At 39.7% G+C, this 15,735-nt stretch overlaps 1 protein-coding gene and 1 non-coding gene across 3 annotated transcripts in view; one reads left to right on the plus strand and one right to left on the minus strand.

Annotated features, from left to right (window-relative positions):
* The window catches only part of Gmds (GDP-mannose 4,6-dehydratase), a 631,788-nt gene that overhangs the window by 24,934 nt on the left and 591,119 nt on the right, over positions 1-15,735 (plus strand). The gene's annotated exons all lie outside the window — the stretch shown is intronic.
* On the minus strand, positions 12,715-12,786 carry Trnav-aac (transfer RNA valine (anticodon AAC)). The gene has a single exon. It is a non-coding gene; the product is annotated as a tRNA-Val (tRNA).

Raw genomic sequence — 15,735 nt, forward strand, 5'->3', positions numbered from 1 at the left:
GACAAAGTTTTGAGTAAAAGTATGTAGAATTGCAAATGCTTCAAGGGAGATCAGGAAGAACTAGGGCTGAAATGGGTTTTTTTTTGGCAGTACTGGGGTTTGAACTGAGGGCCTCGTGCTTGTTAGACATTCTCTCTACCACTTGAGCCATGCTCCTAGCCCCAAAGGGGCCTTTCGATTTTGGCAACCAAGAAGTTATTTGGTGGCCTTCAATAGAGTTAAGAAGGGAGTAGCAGGTGTGTGTGTGTGTGGGGTGACATAAACAATGTATACACATGTAAGTAAATGTAAAAACAATAAAATGAGAGAGAGAGAGAGAAAAAAAAGAGAATAGCAATCAGATTGTAGATTTACTGCAAACAGGTCCTAGTTATGTTTGTAAGGTTTGGCTGAGAAAGAATAGATGGAGTTTCTCATCTGTTGATTGCATCCAGGCCTTGGCAGGTTTTTTTTCTGCCTCTCCTCCACTGCATCGAACTTTTGATCCTCCTGTCTCTGCTTCCCAAAAGCTGGGATTTTGGGTGTGCACCATTTGTGTTTCATGAAAGAGGTGAGAGAAACTTCTTTGCTGAAGTGGGAAAGGTCAAGGCCACCAAGAGACCTGAGATAGCCAGAGCCTCCAGCTCTGTACAGTTGCTGGAGGTGCAGAGATGCTATCTCTGCAGCAATGCTGTCCTTGTCAGTGTGGCTCTGCATTGTGATTTTGGGTGCTATTTCTGGTTGTGAAGTTCTGGTTGAAGAAGTCAGCTTCTTCAGCTTGTACTATAGGTTTTGCCCATTTACCTCCTACCCCCCCAATTCAATTAGCTTCAGACTGGTTTTTATGGTTTATAGTAAGATATTTAACTGAACGAGGATGGAAAGTGATAGATTGATGATGGGTGGGTTTTTTAATGTCCTTTAAGAAACATGGAAGTGGATGTGACTAAATCATACCAGTGAAGTTGTGATTTGAGTAATGTGGGGGTAAGTATATTTCATGGGAGAGACATGCTTGGTAGCCTACCTCAGGGAGAAGGGACAATTAAATGTATTGAGTGAATTTCTCAAGATGGACGGTTAGATTTTGGGAGATTGTTTCAAGGTGAAGTGATGTTACATAATGGAGTTTGCAAAGGTTTGCTTTTCTATAAATATAAATTTTGCAATGGAGAAATAGGAGTGGAGTTGAGCAAGTATTGAAATCTTTTTTCTTTTTAAAAATTTTTAAAACATTATTGTGTGGGGGTGCATTGTGACATTTGCAAAAGTTCTTATTAATATATCGTAGTTGAATTTACTCCCTCCATCATTCTCCTTTATTTCCCCTCCCTCCTCTTTTTTTTTCTTTAGCTTTTTTATAACTATACTGGTTTTTAATTTTACATCATCTGTTTTGCTATTTTGACTAGTTTAGGAATTTTTGAATGATTTTAACGTATATAGTATTTTCCTTTCATCATATTGTGTTTTAATTTTACTTATGTTGGGCATAAGGATTTTAACCTGTTTAAGCATAATAAAATATTTATACTTTTGCCAGTAGCTATTATGGAATTTTGGTTTTAATTGCCAAAAGCAAGGGAGGCTTTTAAAAGAAATTCTCTTATGACTGGGAGCCAACTGGACATCTTAGAATGTTCACTTAATAGGACACAGTGGTTAGTACAGGGCTTCAGGTTGGGTCTAGGCAATCTAAAATTACTGTTCAGCTCTTTAAAAATGCAGATCACTTAACTTTCATGGGCCTTTTTTTCTCCTCAAATACATGTTTTAAGGAGTAGATGTAAATACACATAGAGAATAAAGTCATCTAAAATTTCTTTTAGCTTTCCTAAGTTAAATTTTATAGCACCCTAGAATTTAGTATAGCATTTAGTACTGTAGATCATGTTTAATGTTTTGGTTTGGGAGAGATTTCAGGAATTAACCTGTTGATAGGGCTCTGAAGAGGAATCAGCTGTTGGCTCTACAGAGGGATCTTCACTCTTATGAAGTGTGGAAGAAGGAGCAGTGCTGTTCCTGGAACATATTAGAGAGGCTTCCCTCTGTGGCTGTAGGAAAGTATGAACCTCAAGGTTTACAGGGTAGAGGCATATGGAGAACAATCCATGTAATCCTTCTCAGGTAGGGCAACTAAGTATGCCTTGAAAGGTTGTCTTTATAACCTCACAGTTTTTGTGTTCTACTTAATTGAAGTAAGATTGTGTTAATAAACAAATTTTTTTTTGTCAGGAATGATGTGGGCAAAGGATCCACTTCTGTTACTCAAATCCTTGCCTTGGAATTGGTAGAAATCTAATCCTAAAATAAAAGCTTAGGAGAGCTAGCTGAATATCAGTTTGATTCCTGACCTCCATACGTACTGTGTACATCTGGCAAACTTCTAACCACCTCCCTTTTCTGTACCAGGAAGTAACAATGTGCCATCCACAATGGTGTTTAGGAAATGGGAGTACTATTATTTTGTTGCTCCCTGCCACCTTTCCAGTATACCATACTGGATGCTGGCCATGCTCTAATTCCTAACACTTCTGAGCTAATGACCCCAGGATTCCTGGGGTGAGATGAAGACCCTCTATCACAGAAAATCCACTTAGGTAGTCTTGCTGTGCCTCCTTTCCCATGCCTTCCTGCTCCAAGCCTCTGGTGCTGTTACTGCTCAGAGCCTGCCTGGCTACTCCCTTCCATTCCCCCATTGTCCACTGGAGCTGTGGTTTACCCTGCTTGTTAGATGTCGTACCCTACATGATGAAGCTGTCAAAAGAGGGTTTTGGGGTGAATTCTAATTTTAGTGGGCAAAGAATGCACTGCCCAGTTGGAATGAAGAAAGCCATTCCTCCCAGCAAAAGCACTGTTACTCATAACAATATATATAATGCATTTTCAGGAACTAAATTTGTGTTTAACAGAATGCTGTCCTCATTGAGAAATAGGTACAAGTTCAAATAACTGATTTTCAAGTGTACTTTTGGACCCTTTGATGAATTATTATCACTAATTAGAAGCCCATTAACTCTCTCCTTCTCTTCCTCTCTCCCTCTCTCCCTCTCTCCCTCTTCCTTTCCTTTTTTCCCCTCCCCCTCCCTCCTCTCCCCGCTGCTGGGATTTGAACTCCTCACACTTGCTAGGCAGGTGCTCTACCACTTGAGCCATTCCACCCATCCTTTTTTGAGTTGGGTATTTTCAAGATAGGGTCTTGTGAACTATTTGCTCGGGGCTGCTGTTTCTAGCCACGATCTTCCTGATCTCTGCCTCTTGAATAGCTAGGATTATAGGCATGAGCCCCCTGTGCCCCACTGTGCCTGCCCCAGCATGTTCCTTTATCTTAAAAGCAGTTTTATCATTTAAGGTGGGAGTGGAGAAGGGTTGGAGTGAACAGTGAAGGAAAAGGAGTGATTATAAAGAGGAAGGAAGAAAAGGAGGGAGGTGGAAGGCCCCAGAGGTGTTGGGAAGCTTAGAAGGGTAGTGTTGGCTTTTTAGTCTCCATTTTCCTCTGTGCATGAATCCTGTTAGATTAGTGATGAGGTTTCACAAACATTTAATCTCAAGTGACATTCACATTGACACAGCCTTGCTGCTTATATTAAAGCCAAGCATGCTCAGGCAGGTATCTGTCATTCTTGTTTCTTTAGGAAAAGTTATTGAAGGTGAATTGTTCCTCTGCTTACATGTTTTGTCTCGGTTCAGCACTGAAAGGGAAGTCTGAGGAACTGCTTTCCTTTTACCTCACACTTAACAATGAGGCCTTGCGTAGGAATGGGCCACAGGCTGAGGAAGGTTGCACATAGCTGTATATTGGTTCTCACTCAGTACGGGCATGTGTCTGTTTCCCATGTTGCCTGGGATGCTGCACAGAGTTGAGAGGATGGAAAAAGGTGGGAGGCCTGCATTTGGATAGCAGGCCCGAGTTCTGGGCAACCTCATGTAAATGACACAGGAGGTATCTGGCCATGCCTTTTCTCTTACTTATGTGGCCACTGAGATTCAGTTGCCATTGTGACCCAAGAGACACAATTATGTTAATATGGAACTCCTGGGCAGGAATACTCCTTCCTTCTCATCCTAGTTCTTCAGCTCCAATCTTGATTAAACACTCACTTTATTCACTGCTTTCAGTGCCATCTTGGGTATTATCTGCTGAGCTAGCTTTCCCCCCATTCACTCTTTAGAGAGTACTCAGATTTTTAGAATCAGCTATTTCTCTAGGTATGGAGTTCATTCCAAAAGAATGTTTCACAGCCAAGATGCCCCAGCACTGACGAATGGATTAAGAAAATGTGGTATCTATACACAATGGAATTTTATGCAGCCATGAAGAAGAACGAAATGTTATCATTCGCTGGTAAATGGATGGAATTGGAGAACATCATTCTGAGTGAGGTTAGCCTGGCTCAAAAGACCAAAAATCGTATGTTCTCCCTCATATGTGGACATTAGATCAAGGGCAAACACAACAAGGGGATTGGACTATGAGCACATGATAAAAGCGAGAGCACACAAGGGAGGGGTGAGGATAGGTAAGACACCTAAAAAACTAGCTAGCATTTGTTGCCCTTAATGCAGAGAAACTAAAGCAGATACCTTAAAGCAACTGAGGCCAATAGGAAAAGGGGACCAGGAACTAGAGAAAAGGTTAGATTAAAAAGAATTAACCTAGAAGGTAACACCCACGCACAGGAAATCAATGTGAGTCAATGCCCTGTATAGCTATCCTTATCTCAACCAGCAAAACCCCTTGTTCCTTCCTATTATTGCTTATACTCTCTCTACAACAAAATTAGAGATAAGGGCAAAATAGTTTCTGCTGGGTATTGAGGGGGGGAGCGGGAGGGGGTGGAGTGGGCGGTAAGGGAGGGGGTGGGGGCAGGGGGGAGAAATAAACCAAGCCTTGTATGCACATATGAATAATAAAAGAAAAATGAAAAAAAAAAAAAACAAAAGAATGTTTCATTTTTGGTGATTTGGCCTTTGATTTCAATCCTTTCTGGAGAAAGTCACCTTTTGCAGCCAAAATAAGATCTGTTACTGGCCCGGAATTGGATATGAATCATACAGTGCATCTGGGATCTTTGCTGAATGATTCTTTATGGGTCAGTACTAATGAATATAAGGTGCAATAGGGGTAAATGCATTTAGGGGTTCCAAGTTGAGGAAAAGCCCTACCTGGAAATCAGTTGTCAGGTAACCTGTCTAACATCTCCTTGGCCTCTGTTACAGTTGTCACAGATATACCTTGTATATTTTAGTTCAAAGTCAATAATTTTTTATGGTTTTGTATTATTTTGAGTGAGGTAATATAATTTAGGGAAATAAATGCAAATAGATTCATTGTTCATTAGTTTTTAACATATGTACATGCAAATTCCGTAAAAAAATTCCTGATGATTATATTTCCAGATGTTCATATTCCATTTCTGCTTATCTTGATAAGAAGGTTATGATATATTTTGAATATTGTTCTGGTGTATTTCTCAGTTAAGTTTTGTTAATGATACTCTGTCAAAGCACTGGGTTACTTAATTGATTAAGTCTAAATTTAATTACAATCTAGTAATGCCAAAATGTGGTTGTACTTTTTTTTCCCCTTGGCATTCTAGGGATTGATACCAAGGCTGTGAATGTACTTTTATTCTTTTTAGGTGGGATTGGGGTTTGAACTCAGGGCTTCATACTTGCAAGCAGATGCTTTACTACTTGAGCTATACTTCTAGTCCATTTTGCTTTGATTATTTTGGAGATGGGGGTCTTTCAAACTGTTTGCTTGGGCTGGCCTCAAATCTTGATCTTCCTAATTTCACCCTCCCAAGTAGGAGAACAAGCATGAGCTACTGATGTTCGGTTACTTTTATTCTTATGGGTAGTTATCGTGGGTTAAAATCTGACTCTTAGATCCAAATAGTAATGATGATCTCACAGGTCTCTTTTTGCTCTGACAAATTCTTTCAAAATTTGTGAATTGCATTCTGGGTCTCTACTGTAGAGGAGACTTCCAGCTTCATGAGTTTCCTATTATCTCTACCCAAAAATCAGATTCTGTACCCAAGGCCAGTTCTGGACAAAATCTGTGGGTTTTACATCTGTGGACTCAGCCAGTCATGGAACAAAAATAGAAAAAATTGCATCTGTCTTGCATCTTGTCAAGACAGATGCAGTTTTTTTCTTATTCCCAAACAATATAGCATAACAACTATTTACATAGCATTATATTGTATTAGGTATTGTAAGTAATCTAGAGATGATTTAAAGTATCCAGGATATATGTAGGTTATATGTAAATACTAAGCCATTTTCTATAAGGAACTTTAGCATCTGTGTGTTTTGGCATGTGTGGGGTGTCTTGGAACCAGTCCCCCGAAGATAATGAAGGATGCTGTAATGTCATTTGTGAGTGTATGAGACAGGGTGAAAAATGGGGTGCCCCCTTATCCTAGGAGAGTTGGAGAGGGAGAACCTCACCTGGCTACTTGACAGGTTCTATCTGTGTCGATTTTCTGCTATTGAAAGTTGGTCTTGTTCCAGGCACTGGTTCATATCTGTGTAATCCTAGCTGCTTGGGAGGCTGAGATCAGGTGAATTGTAATTTGAGGCCAGCCCTGGCAAAAAGTTCTTGAGACTCCATCTCAACCCGTTGGTAAGATGTGTGGTGGCTTGTGCCTGTCAAACTACTACATGGGAGGCTGAGATCGGGAGAATTGCGGTCCAGGGCAGCCTGAGTAAAAGTGAGACCCTATCTCCAAAATAACCAGAGCAAAAGGGGCTGGAGGCATGGCTCAAGATTGCCTGCTTTGCAAGCATGAAGCCCTGAGTTCAAACTTCAGTACCACCAAAAAAAAAAAAAAATTCTTCGTCTTGTGTTATGTAGCCATGGTAACGTGTCAGAAAGCTCTAGTAAAGAAGCTCAGAGGTAAATCTTGACTGCTAACCTGTTGGTAGTCCTTACTAATTATTTGTTTTCTCTCATCCTCCCTTTTGCCTTTTCCCTCCCCACTATTTCTTTTCAGGACTTCCCCTTTTGCCAACCCCTTTTTCCTTTCAGGTTAGGCCTTTAGATGTTGGAATGGAAACAGCCTTTCATCTGGGGACTGAGTTCACGTGCCAGGAAGTAACAGTGGCTGGAGAGTTGTAACAGCAGCCCTTGCCCTTCTGTGGTTGGGGTCTGGTTGCCTGTGGGTGGTCATCATGCCTTAGGAGATTTTATGGAACAAAAAGTGGAATCTTATTTTAATAGTTCTGGAAGGAGTGGTAATAGTGTTTGTAGATCATGGTCCAGATGGCAACTGGCTTTTTTCTGACCTGCCCTTCTCATATTGCCCTTGAAACATTTCCTTCTTCTACTTTGTGTTAGGGTTTTGCAATCATTCCCTTCTGATCCCTAGCTTCCTGGGTAATTGTAGATGGTTTTTTATTTCCTTTGTGCTGTGATATTGATCATCAATGTTTGTCTATAGCAAACATGCTGATCTGGATGCAAGCTGGAAAATCTAAGGGTTAGCAAATGATTCATCAGTCACACAGTGGTTCTTAATACCCACTAGAATGAACCTCAAAAGATATAGGAGCTGGAGAAACTACAAGTTGGGAGGGGCAGTTTGCTTTGTGCCTCTGTCGAATGAAATCAGTAGGACAAAGGGTCCTTGTTAACTTCAGGCAATGTCTGAAATTGTGCCAACACACCTGCATTCAAATCTCTCTGTTAATTCTTAGACCTGTTACCTTGAGGGAATTGCTTAATCTCTCTGCCTCAGTTTTCTCTTTTGTAAAATGGGGATAATAGTTCTAATTACTTCATAAGTGGGAGCTAAAGGTCACAGTGCCTAGTATGTAATAAATACTCATTAATATTTTACTCTTAACTGTCCGCCTTGACCCAGAGTTCTTTTCCTGGGTATGACATGCGACAGTTTGAGAGGAATACTCAACTATGTTTTCTTTGCCTGTCCAATTAAACGTGCTTTTTTGCAGGCATTTGATGTTAATCTGCAAATGTTATCCTAAAAATTTAGTCTTCAGCACTTACCTTGAGACACAATGCCAAACTTTTACACAGAATATTTCTGACCACTGATCCCTTTTCTTCTATAAATATAAAATTATTTATAAAGTAACTTAGAACTACTTAACACATTATTTTTAGAATAAATATGTTTCTCCTATAAGAACATTCATTTAGATCTTTTATTTAGAAAATAATTAGGTTGCAAATTGAAATAGTTTCCAGCTTTTTGATATATAGCCCAGTATTCTCAATATTATAACCCAAATGAAAACTCTGATGTCTAGAGATCATTGTTGGTGGTGATTAGTGTTCTGCTTAAGAGATTGCTGCCATGAAAGTGGAGTTAGTATGACGTGCAGTGATCCAGCATCTGTGTCAGTACAGATGAATAGTACTGAAGTCACAATGAGGTGTCTCCTACCTTTGTTTCCCAGCCCAGTGTTTTCAGTTACCGTGACCACTTTATTATCTCTTAGGGGCTATTCAGCTCACTCTTACTTTTCCCTTCCCACCCTACAGTGTCACCATACAAGATCATTAATGGTATTTCATGCTGAAGCAGTGTTAACTTAGGTCCTTTTTTTGCTTGCTTTGCTGGCACCTGTGGTCACTGTTGGGGCAGTCAAGGAAGACTGTCCATTCTGCTGGTTTTCCTTCTACCTTACTGTCATTGCCTTCTTCTAATGTTCATCTTTGAAGATTGACATTTTTATTTTTTGTCTTTTCTTATTGCTCATGCCAGGCAAGCAATCTTACCACTGAGCTACATCCCAGCCCAAAGGTTGGCACATTTTAAGGTCTAATCTCCAGCTTTTTTTTTTTCCTACTTTACTGACTTTCTGTATCTATAAACTGCAGGTTCTCTGCTTTTATGCATCTCAAACCATTGTCTCCAGGCCATATTTTTTTCTCAAGTCCCAGACCCTTAATTCCAAGTGCCTCAATGTGTCCATGTAGGTATTTTATAGGTGTGAAATCCTTACTCAGAAGTCCAAAGATTAATTTGTTTTTCCATTCTTTCTTCTTTATGTTTTTCTCCATCTTAATGCAGATCAGCACCATAATCCATTTGGTAGCCTAAATCAGAAATCTGAGTCATTCTGTTCTGCTTACCTTTCCTACTTTTCATATCTTTATGAGTAGGTTTTATTGATTTTACCCCACTGACATTGGCAGCTTCTTCATCTCTGGTTCTCTCACTGCCCAAATCAATTGCCTTGTCCTGCCCTGGCTATTGTAGTCACCTCTTGCCTGGTCTTTCTACCTCCAGTTCTCCCTTTCATTCATGTGGTGCCAGCAAGTTGCAGCTTTACTTTAAGCGTGGATGTCTGTCTCTTGTCCCCGGGGAAGTACAAACTCCCTTCTGGGCTTACACCACATGCTCCTCAGCTTCTGTGTGTGTACCCCTTGTAATCTAGCCATTTGTACTCCGGCTAGTTTTTTGAATTCAACGTGTCAGTGTTAGAGATTGCTAGAGAAACAGACCAGTAGACTGTATACATATATCCAAAAAAAGAGATTTATTTTAAGGAATTGGCCCCCATAGTTCTGGGGGTTGGTAATCTGGAGACCTAGGGACGAATTGATGTGGCAGCTCCAGTCTGAAGACCAGTCTCTGGAGACCTTACTTCCTCTGGAAAGGCCTTTGACTGGATGAAGCCCACCTGTATTATGGAGGGTAATCCACTGATTTGCTCACAGTTTTGCGATTTAAGTGTTTATATGTTTAAAAATAACATTCATAGAAGCATCTAGATGGGTGTTGGATAAACTACCTGGGTATAAGTTGATACCCAAAATTTACTATGCAGTGTCTTCCTCAACCTTGCCTATGTTCACATTTCTGTACAAGTTATTCCTATACCTCTGGTCATCTGGAAACCTGCTTCTCATCCTGTACTCAACTCTGAGGCTGACTGGCTTTCCCAGAGCAGTACAATATTTCCTCTTTTTTTTTTTTTTTTTTTTTTTATTCATATGTGCATACAAGGCTTGGTTCATTTCTCCCCCCTGCCCCCACCCCCTCCCTTACCACCCACTCCACCCCCTCCCGCTCCCCCCCCTCAATACCCAGCAGAAACTATTTTGCCCTTATCTCTAATTTTGTTGTAGAGAGAGTATAAGCAATAATAGGAAGGAACAAGGGGTTTTGCTGGTTGAGATAAGGATAGCTATACAGGGCATTGACTCACATTGATTTCCTGTGCGTGGCTGTTACCTTCTAGGTTAATTCTTTTTGATCTAACCTTTTCTCTAGTTCCTGGTCCCCTTTTCCTATTGGCCTCAGTTGCTTTAAGGTATCTGCTTTAGTTTCTCTGCATTAAGGGCAACAAATGCTAGCTAGTTTTTTAGGTGTCTTACCTATCCTCACCCCTCCCTTGTGTGCTCTCGCTTTTATCATGTGCTCATAGTCCAATCCCCTTGTGTTTGTCCTTGATCTAATGTCCACATATGAGGGAGAACATACGATTTTTGGTCTTTTGGGCCAGGCTAACCTCACTCAGAATGATGATTCCTCTTTTTGTTCCTGATGGACAGGCACAGCACTATTCCCTAACCTGAGTATTTTTTACTTCCTTGTTTCCTCTATTAATTAAAAATGCTTCAAGAACCAAGCTTTTATTCCATTTATATTCACCATGATTAAGCAGATAATGGGTGCTTAATTTGAGCCAAAGGTCTGAATCAGGCCATGAAAACGAAACAGTGGAAGAGGAAAGCAGAGATTTTGGAGCCGTGTTGAAACTGAGAAGTCACCATTGATGGACACTAGGGTGTGAACTGCAGTTCCCCGAGTGAGAGTTTATAGATGCCAAGGGAAATAGCTGCAGTCAGATTAAAGAAAGGATCAACACGAGCCCCCAGGAAGCTCCAAACTGAGTCCCAGAACCTACTTCTCACAGCAAGTTCTGGGCAGCCCTAATACTGTGATTGGGTGACAGTATGCAGACACTTTTGCTCTGCCAACCCCAGTATGTTGGGTGCTTCCTGCTAATCAGCCCCAGTAAAGGAGTTCCTGTGAGGAACATGGTGTCCATCTGTTGTTTTTCATTACCGTGGCGAATAACTTACAATTTTTGTATTTCTTATTTAAGAATGTCTGTCTCTTTATGGCCTCTAAGCTTTCATTTCCCTTTATTCTTCTAAATGATCAGGGTTGCTTATTATATGGGCAGTACTGAATTTGTAATTGGATATTTGTTTTGTTTGGCATTATTATAACATGAATAAGAGTTTCTAATTAATTTTTCTCCTCATAAAATTAACTATGATCACTTTGTTAACATTTTATTTATTTATTTAGGCTATTGGCATTTAAGCTCAAGGTCTTATGCTTGCTAGGCATACATTCTGCCACTTGAACCACACCTCTAGACCTAAAATGACATTTTAGATAACACCATTTTTAATAGTGTTGTATTTAAGGGAGCCTGATGAATATAGCAAGATAAAGTACAGTTGAAATTAAATGAATGGGTAATATTACAAATGAGAGCTGGAGTTCTGGATGAAGCCAGGAATAAAGCTGAGAGGAAATCTTTGTGCCACACTGCTATACATCCTTCCATAGAAGAAGGCCACAGTTATGGCCATAGCAAACAGAGGGCAATGCAGTTACTGGCATACTGTATAATATTTGAAGGAAGCAAAAGTAACCAGGCTTCTCAGGAACAAAATTCATGATACTGAAATCAGAGTGAGATTTTTTTTCTTTAAAGTTCCTTGGGTAAGGTGGTATCCAGATGGTGTGTTCTATTGACAGTGTGGTCCCACTTTCTTTGTTACTGGTCTATGACAGAAAATGAAAGCAAGCTAAGTTTCATGGCTGATCACCTTTCTGGTGACTCATTTTAAATCATATTTTACAAAATAACCAGTTCATGATGTATTAGAAATGTAAAATGAGGGAGATGACTACAACTGATTCTTCACAGACGATTGGTGAAGCACTGATTTAGAGGAGTCTGTTCCATGATTACATAATGTTCACACAGTAAATTCCACATTGTCCTGTCATCTCACACACTGTATTTTTGGCCTGTGGCATAGTGTCAGAATGCTCTTTGAAAGAATTCAATGAGTATTCAAGTTTGCAGTTCTTGAATAATCTGGCTTTTACTTAGATTTTGCTTAATTTTCAATTTTTCATTTTTTTGGGATAGGCAGTATATCCACCTAATTTAAAATATAAAGATGCACAGATGCAAATGAATATTTAGGTGATTCTTCCTCCTATTCCTCTCCTTCACCTCCCTGTGTCTTTTTCTTAAAAGATATCTTCTTTCTTGCATTACTGTATTTTAGTGTCAAGAATGAATATGCTCCAGATCCTTTAGATCATCCTCTGTGAAACATTTTTTTAAGCTTTGGATAAGTATGGGGCAGAGCGTAGGCCTGGGGGTCAGCATTTTCCGTGTTGCTAATTGAGGATAGAGAACTTTTCTTTTGTTCTGCATACAGTTGTCTTTTAAGTAAGTTAAAGAAGGAAAATAAAGTCTTACGTTTACTGGCTTTATCATGCTGCGGGAGAGGTAGATGGTGCAAGCTGATGAGGTTGACAAGGACAAGTTGAAGAGTAAAGGGCACTTCCTTTCTGCATGGAGTTAGGTTCAAAGACAGGTCTCAGGTTCCTAGTAAGTCTTTACTGTAGCAGATAGAAAAATGGACTCAAGGGCCCTAAGTTTTGCCTCATAGACTATAGCTATAGCAATTTATTTATTTATTACTGTTATTTTTTGTGGTGCTGGGGCTTGAACCCAGGGCCTAGTGCATGTTAGGCAAGTGCTCTACCATTGAGCTACACCCCTAGTCCTAGCTATGGTAATTTTAGCCTAGATTTTTCATGTGAACACTGCATAATTTTGGCTTTGAATAAATCTGAGCAAGCACCAATAGAGCATTTAATTCTGAGCAATTTTAAGTTTTTGTTCATCTGTTGAGATCTGCCCCAATATAGTCTGGCTATCTGAAGGCATGAATTTGTTATATAGGGGAGTTAGGCATTCTTGTTCAGCAAGTATGTCTTAAGTATGTAAACTACATCTTCTAATGACTGTGATGATAGGTTAACAGGAAAAATAAAGCTAGTGAAGGATGTGCAGACATATATCTGCCTTTACGTTAGATTTTGGAACCTTATAATCTTGAATAAACTTTACCTCTGTGAACCTCAGTTTCTTGGTCTATAAAATGAAGATAATTAACACTAAATTACAGAGTTATTGTCACACAGCATGGCTTTCAACAAATGGTGTGGTATTTATAATCTGAAACTCTGTAAATACAGACATTAAAAGGTCTACACTTTGTAATCGCTGAAGCAGATTAAAAAACAATCATTTTTTCACTCCTGGCTATGAATCGATGATATTATAGTGTGTTTGCAAAAGTAAATCATTGATTTTTGGCAAAGATGATTTCTTAATGCAAGAAGCAGTACAAAATCAAATATTTCCTAGTTCCTAAATGATCTAGTTTAACTGGTTTGTTCTCACCTTTCTAAGCAAGTATGTTTCTGTCTCATTTTTCCTCAGAAAACAAGGAGAGGGAACTTCTGTGTTTTCAAGGCACAGCGAGGTGAAATTAGTTTCTGTTGTTTATGTCCTTATTTTCCTTTAATCTGTGCATTTTCAGAGGTTGGGTCTTGTGTGTCTTGGTATTCCAGATGAATTCATTATAACCCTCAGCTTACTTTCTTTCCTTTACTTCACCCCCCCACCTCCCGCCGAGGTTGTGTTCCAACTCTGCAGGTTTATACAAACAGGGTGTAGCTCACTTGGCTAGCATGCATGAGACCTTGGGTCTGATCTCCAGTACAAAAAGAAAGATAAGTGAGAAAATGGCATCTCAAGCTTGGGGTGGTGTGGTGGGGAAGTCAATGAGAAGAGATAGTAAAGAAACTTTGAAGTCATTAAAGGGTTTTTGGTCCACCCCCAAAAGGTGAATTAATACTGACTAGTGGGATGCAATGGTCAAAATTCCTGGGCCTCAGAGCCACTGCACAGCTGCAGATAGGAGCTTGAGGTGGGTGGGGTGGTGGTGGAGGTGGAGGTGGTGGGGCAGTTGTCGTGAGGAGACACATCCCAGAGCAGATGACAGCTGAGCTTCCTTTCTTTGAAGAGTAGTAGGAATTACTTGCCATGAGAGTGGGCTGGAGTCCTGCCAGCATAAGGAAAGACAGGTGAGAAACAGCAAGGGCTTCTCATAGGGGATCATGAAGGATCTAGGTGAGCCAGCTTAAAAAAATATATTTTTGGGTCACAGACTTCTTTTAAAATTTTATTTTATTTTACTTTTTTAATTGGTAGGTCTTCTTTTTTTTTTTTTTGTATTGGGGATTGAACTCAGCGCCTTGTGCTTGCTAGGCAGACTACTTGGGCCATACTCTCAACCCAAGACTGTCTTAACTAAAGCCTGAGTCTTTCCCAACACAAAAAAAGCATGAACGCAAAGCATACATGCACAAGCATGCTCATATACGCTCACATGCATGCTCACTCACACTCAGATATACTCATGCACATATGTGCACATTCACGTACCAGGCTCATATACCTCCATACCATCATAGGCATTCACAAATATCTTGAAGCATATGCATGCTCTTTTGGTTAAAGAAGAATCTGTTTCATTTTAATTTGAGCCAATGGAGATCATGTTTTGTTAAAATATTCAAAATAACTTATGGGAATTATGAAATGATGCTGTTCTTCTTACAGATTAAAACACATGCACATATTTCTTCTTATTCCCCCCTGTGCTGCTGGGGATTGAACCCAGAGTCTTGTATGTGCTAGGCATGCTTTCTACTACTGAGATACACCACCCACATGTATTTCTGAACCTTAAATACTATTTAATTAGAAATTAAAATTATTTTATGACATGAGTCTTTAATTAGCATATATTGTCCCCATTAAAAAGCATTTTAATAGGTCTCTTTCTTGCTATCTGTCTTTCTGCTTCCTGGCTGCCAGGAGGTGAGTAACTTCCCTCTGCCACACCTTTCTGCCATGATATGCTACCTTACCAAAGGCCCCAAAACAATAGAGTCAAGTGATTATGGATTGAAACCTCAGAAACCATGAACCAACATAAATCTTTGCTCCTTTAAAAGGTGGTTTTATCAGACTGAATTTCATGACTGATTATGTAAACTGTATGTTCACTGGCTGTATCTGTCTAGGTACAGTCAAGAAAACATAACCTACTGATGGAGCAGCTCAAGTGGTAGGGCACCTGCCTAGCAATCATAAGGCCCTGAGTTTAAACCTCAGTACTGTCAAAATAAAAAAAAAAAGAAAACATAATCTAATACTAGATACTTAAAACACATGCTGCTTAATATAAACAATAGCATATGCTGGATGAGCTGAAAAACCTAGAAGACAGTGAGACAACTTAGGTCTTAGCAAAAGTAGGAAGTTGCTACCACTCCTAGGGCTGGAGGGAAAGCACTAAAGGATGACATTCTCATAGTTCAGAAGTCAGAGCCTACTAGACTAAACTAGAACTAGAGCAAACTAGAAAGTTGGGGTTGCTTGGCAGAGCTGGTATAATGAATAGAGGGTATGTGCAGAAGGTATTGGAAGAGATATAGTTGCTTGCTGAAAAGACCATTCAAAGCAGAACAAGAGGGGAAAAATAGCCCTGCTGTATTTATAATTGAATCAGTCAGAAAAAAGAGAACCATACCAAAATTTTTTAACAGAGGAAATTTATTATACACTATACTGGTGTTGGAGGACTAAAACACA

Source organism: Castor canadensis, chromosome 8, assembly GCF_047511655.1.
Source record: "Castor canadensis chromosome 8, mCasCan1.hap1v2, whole genome shotgun sequence".
Lineage (NCBI taxonomy): Eukaryota > Metazoa > Chordata > Mammalia > Rodentia > Castoridae > Castor > Castor canadensis.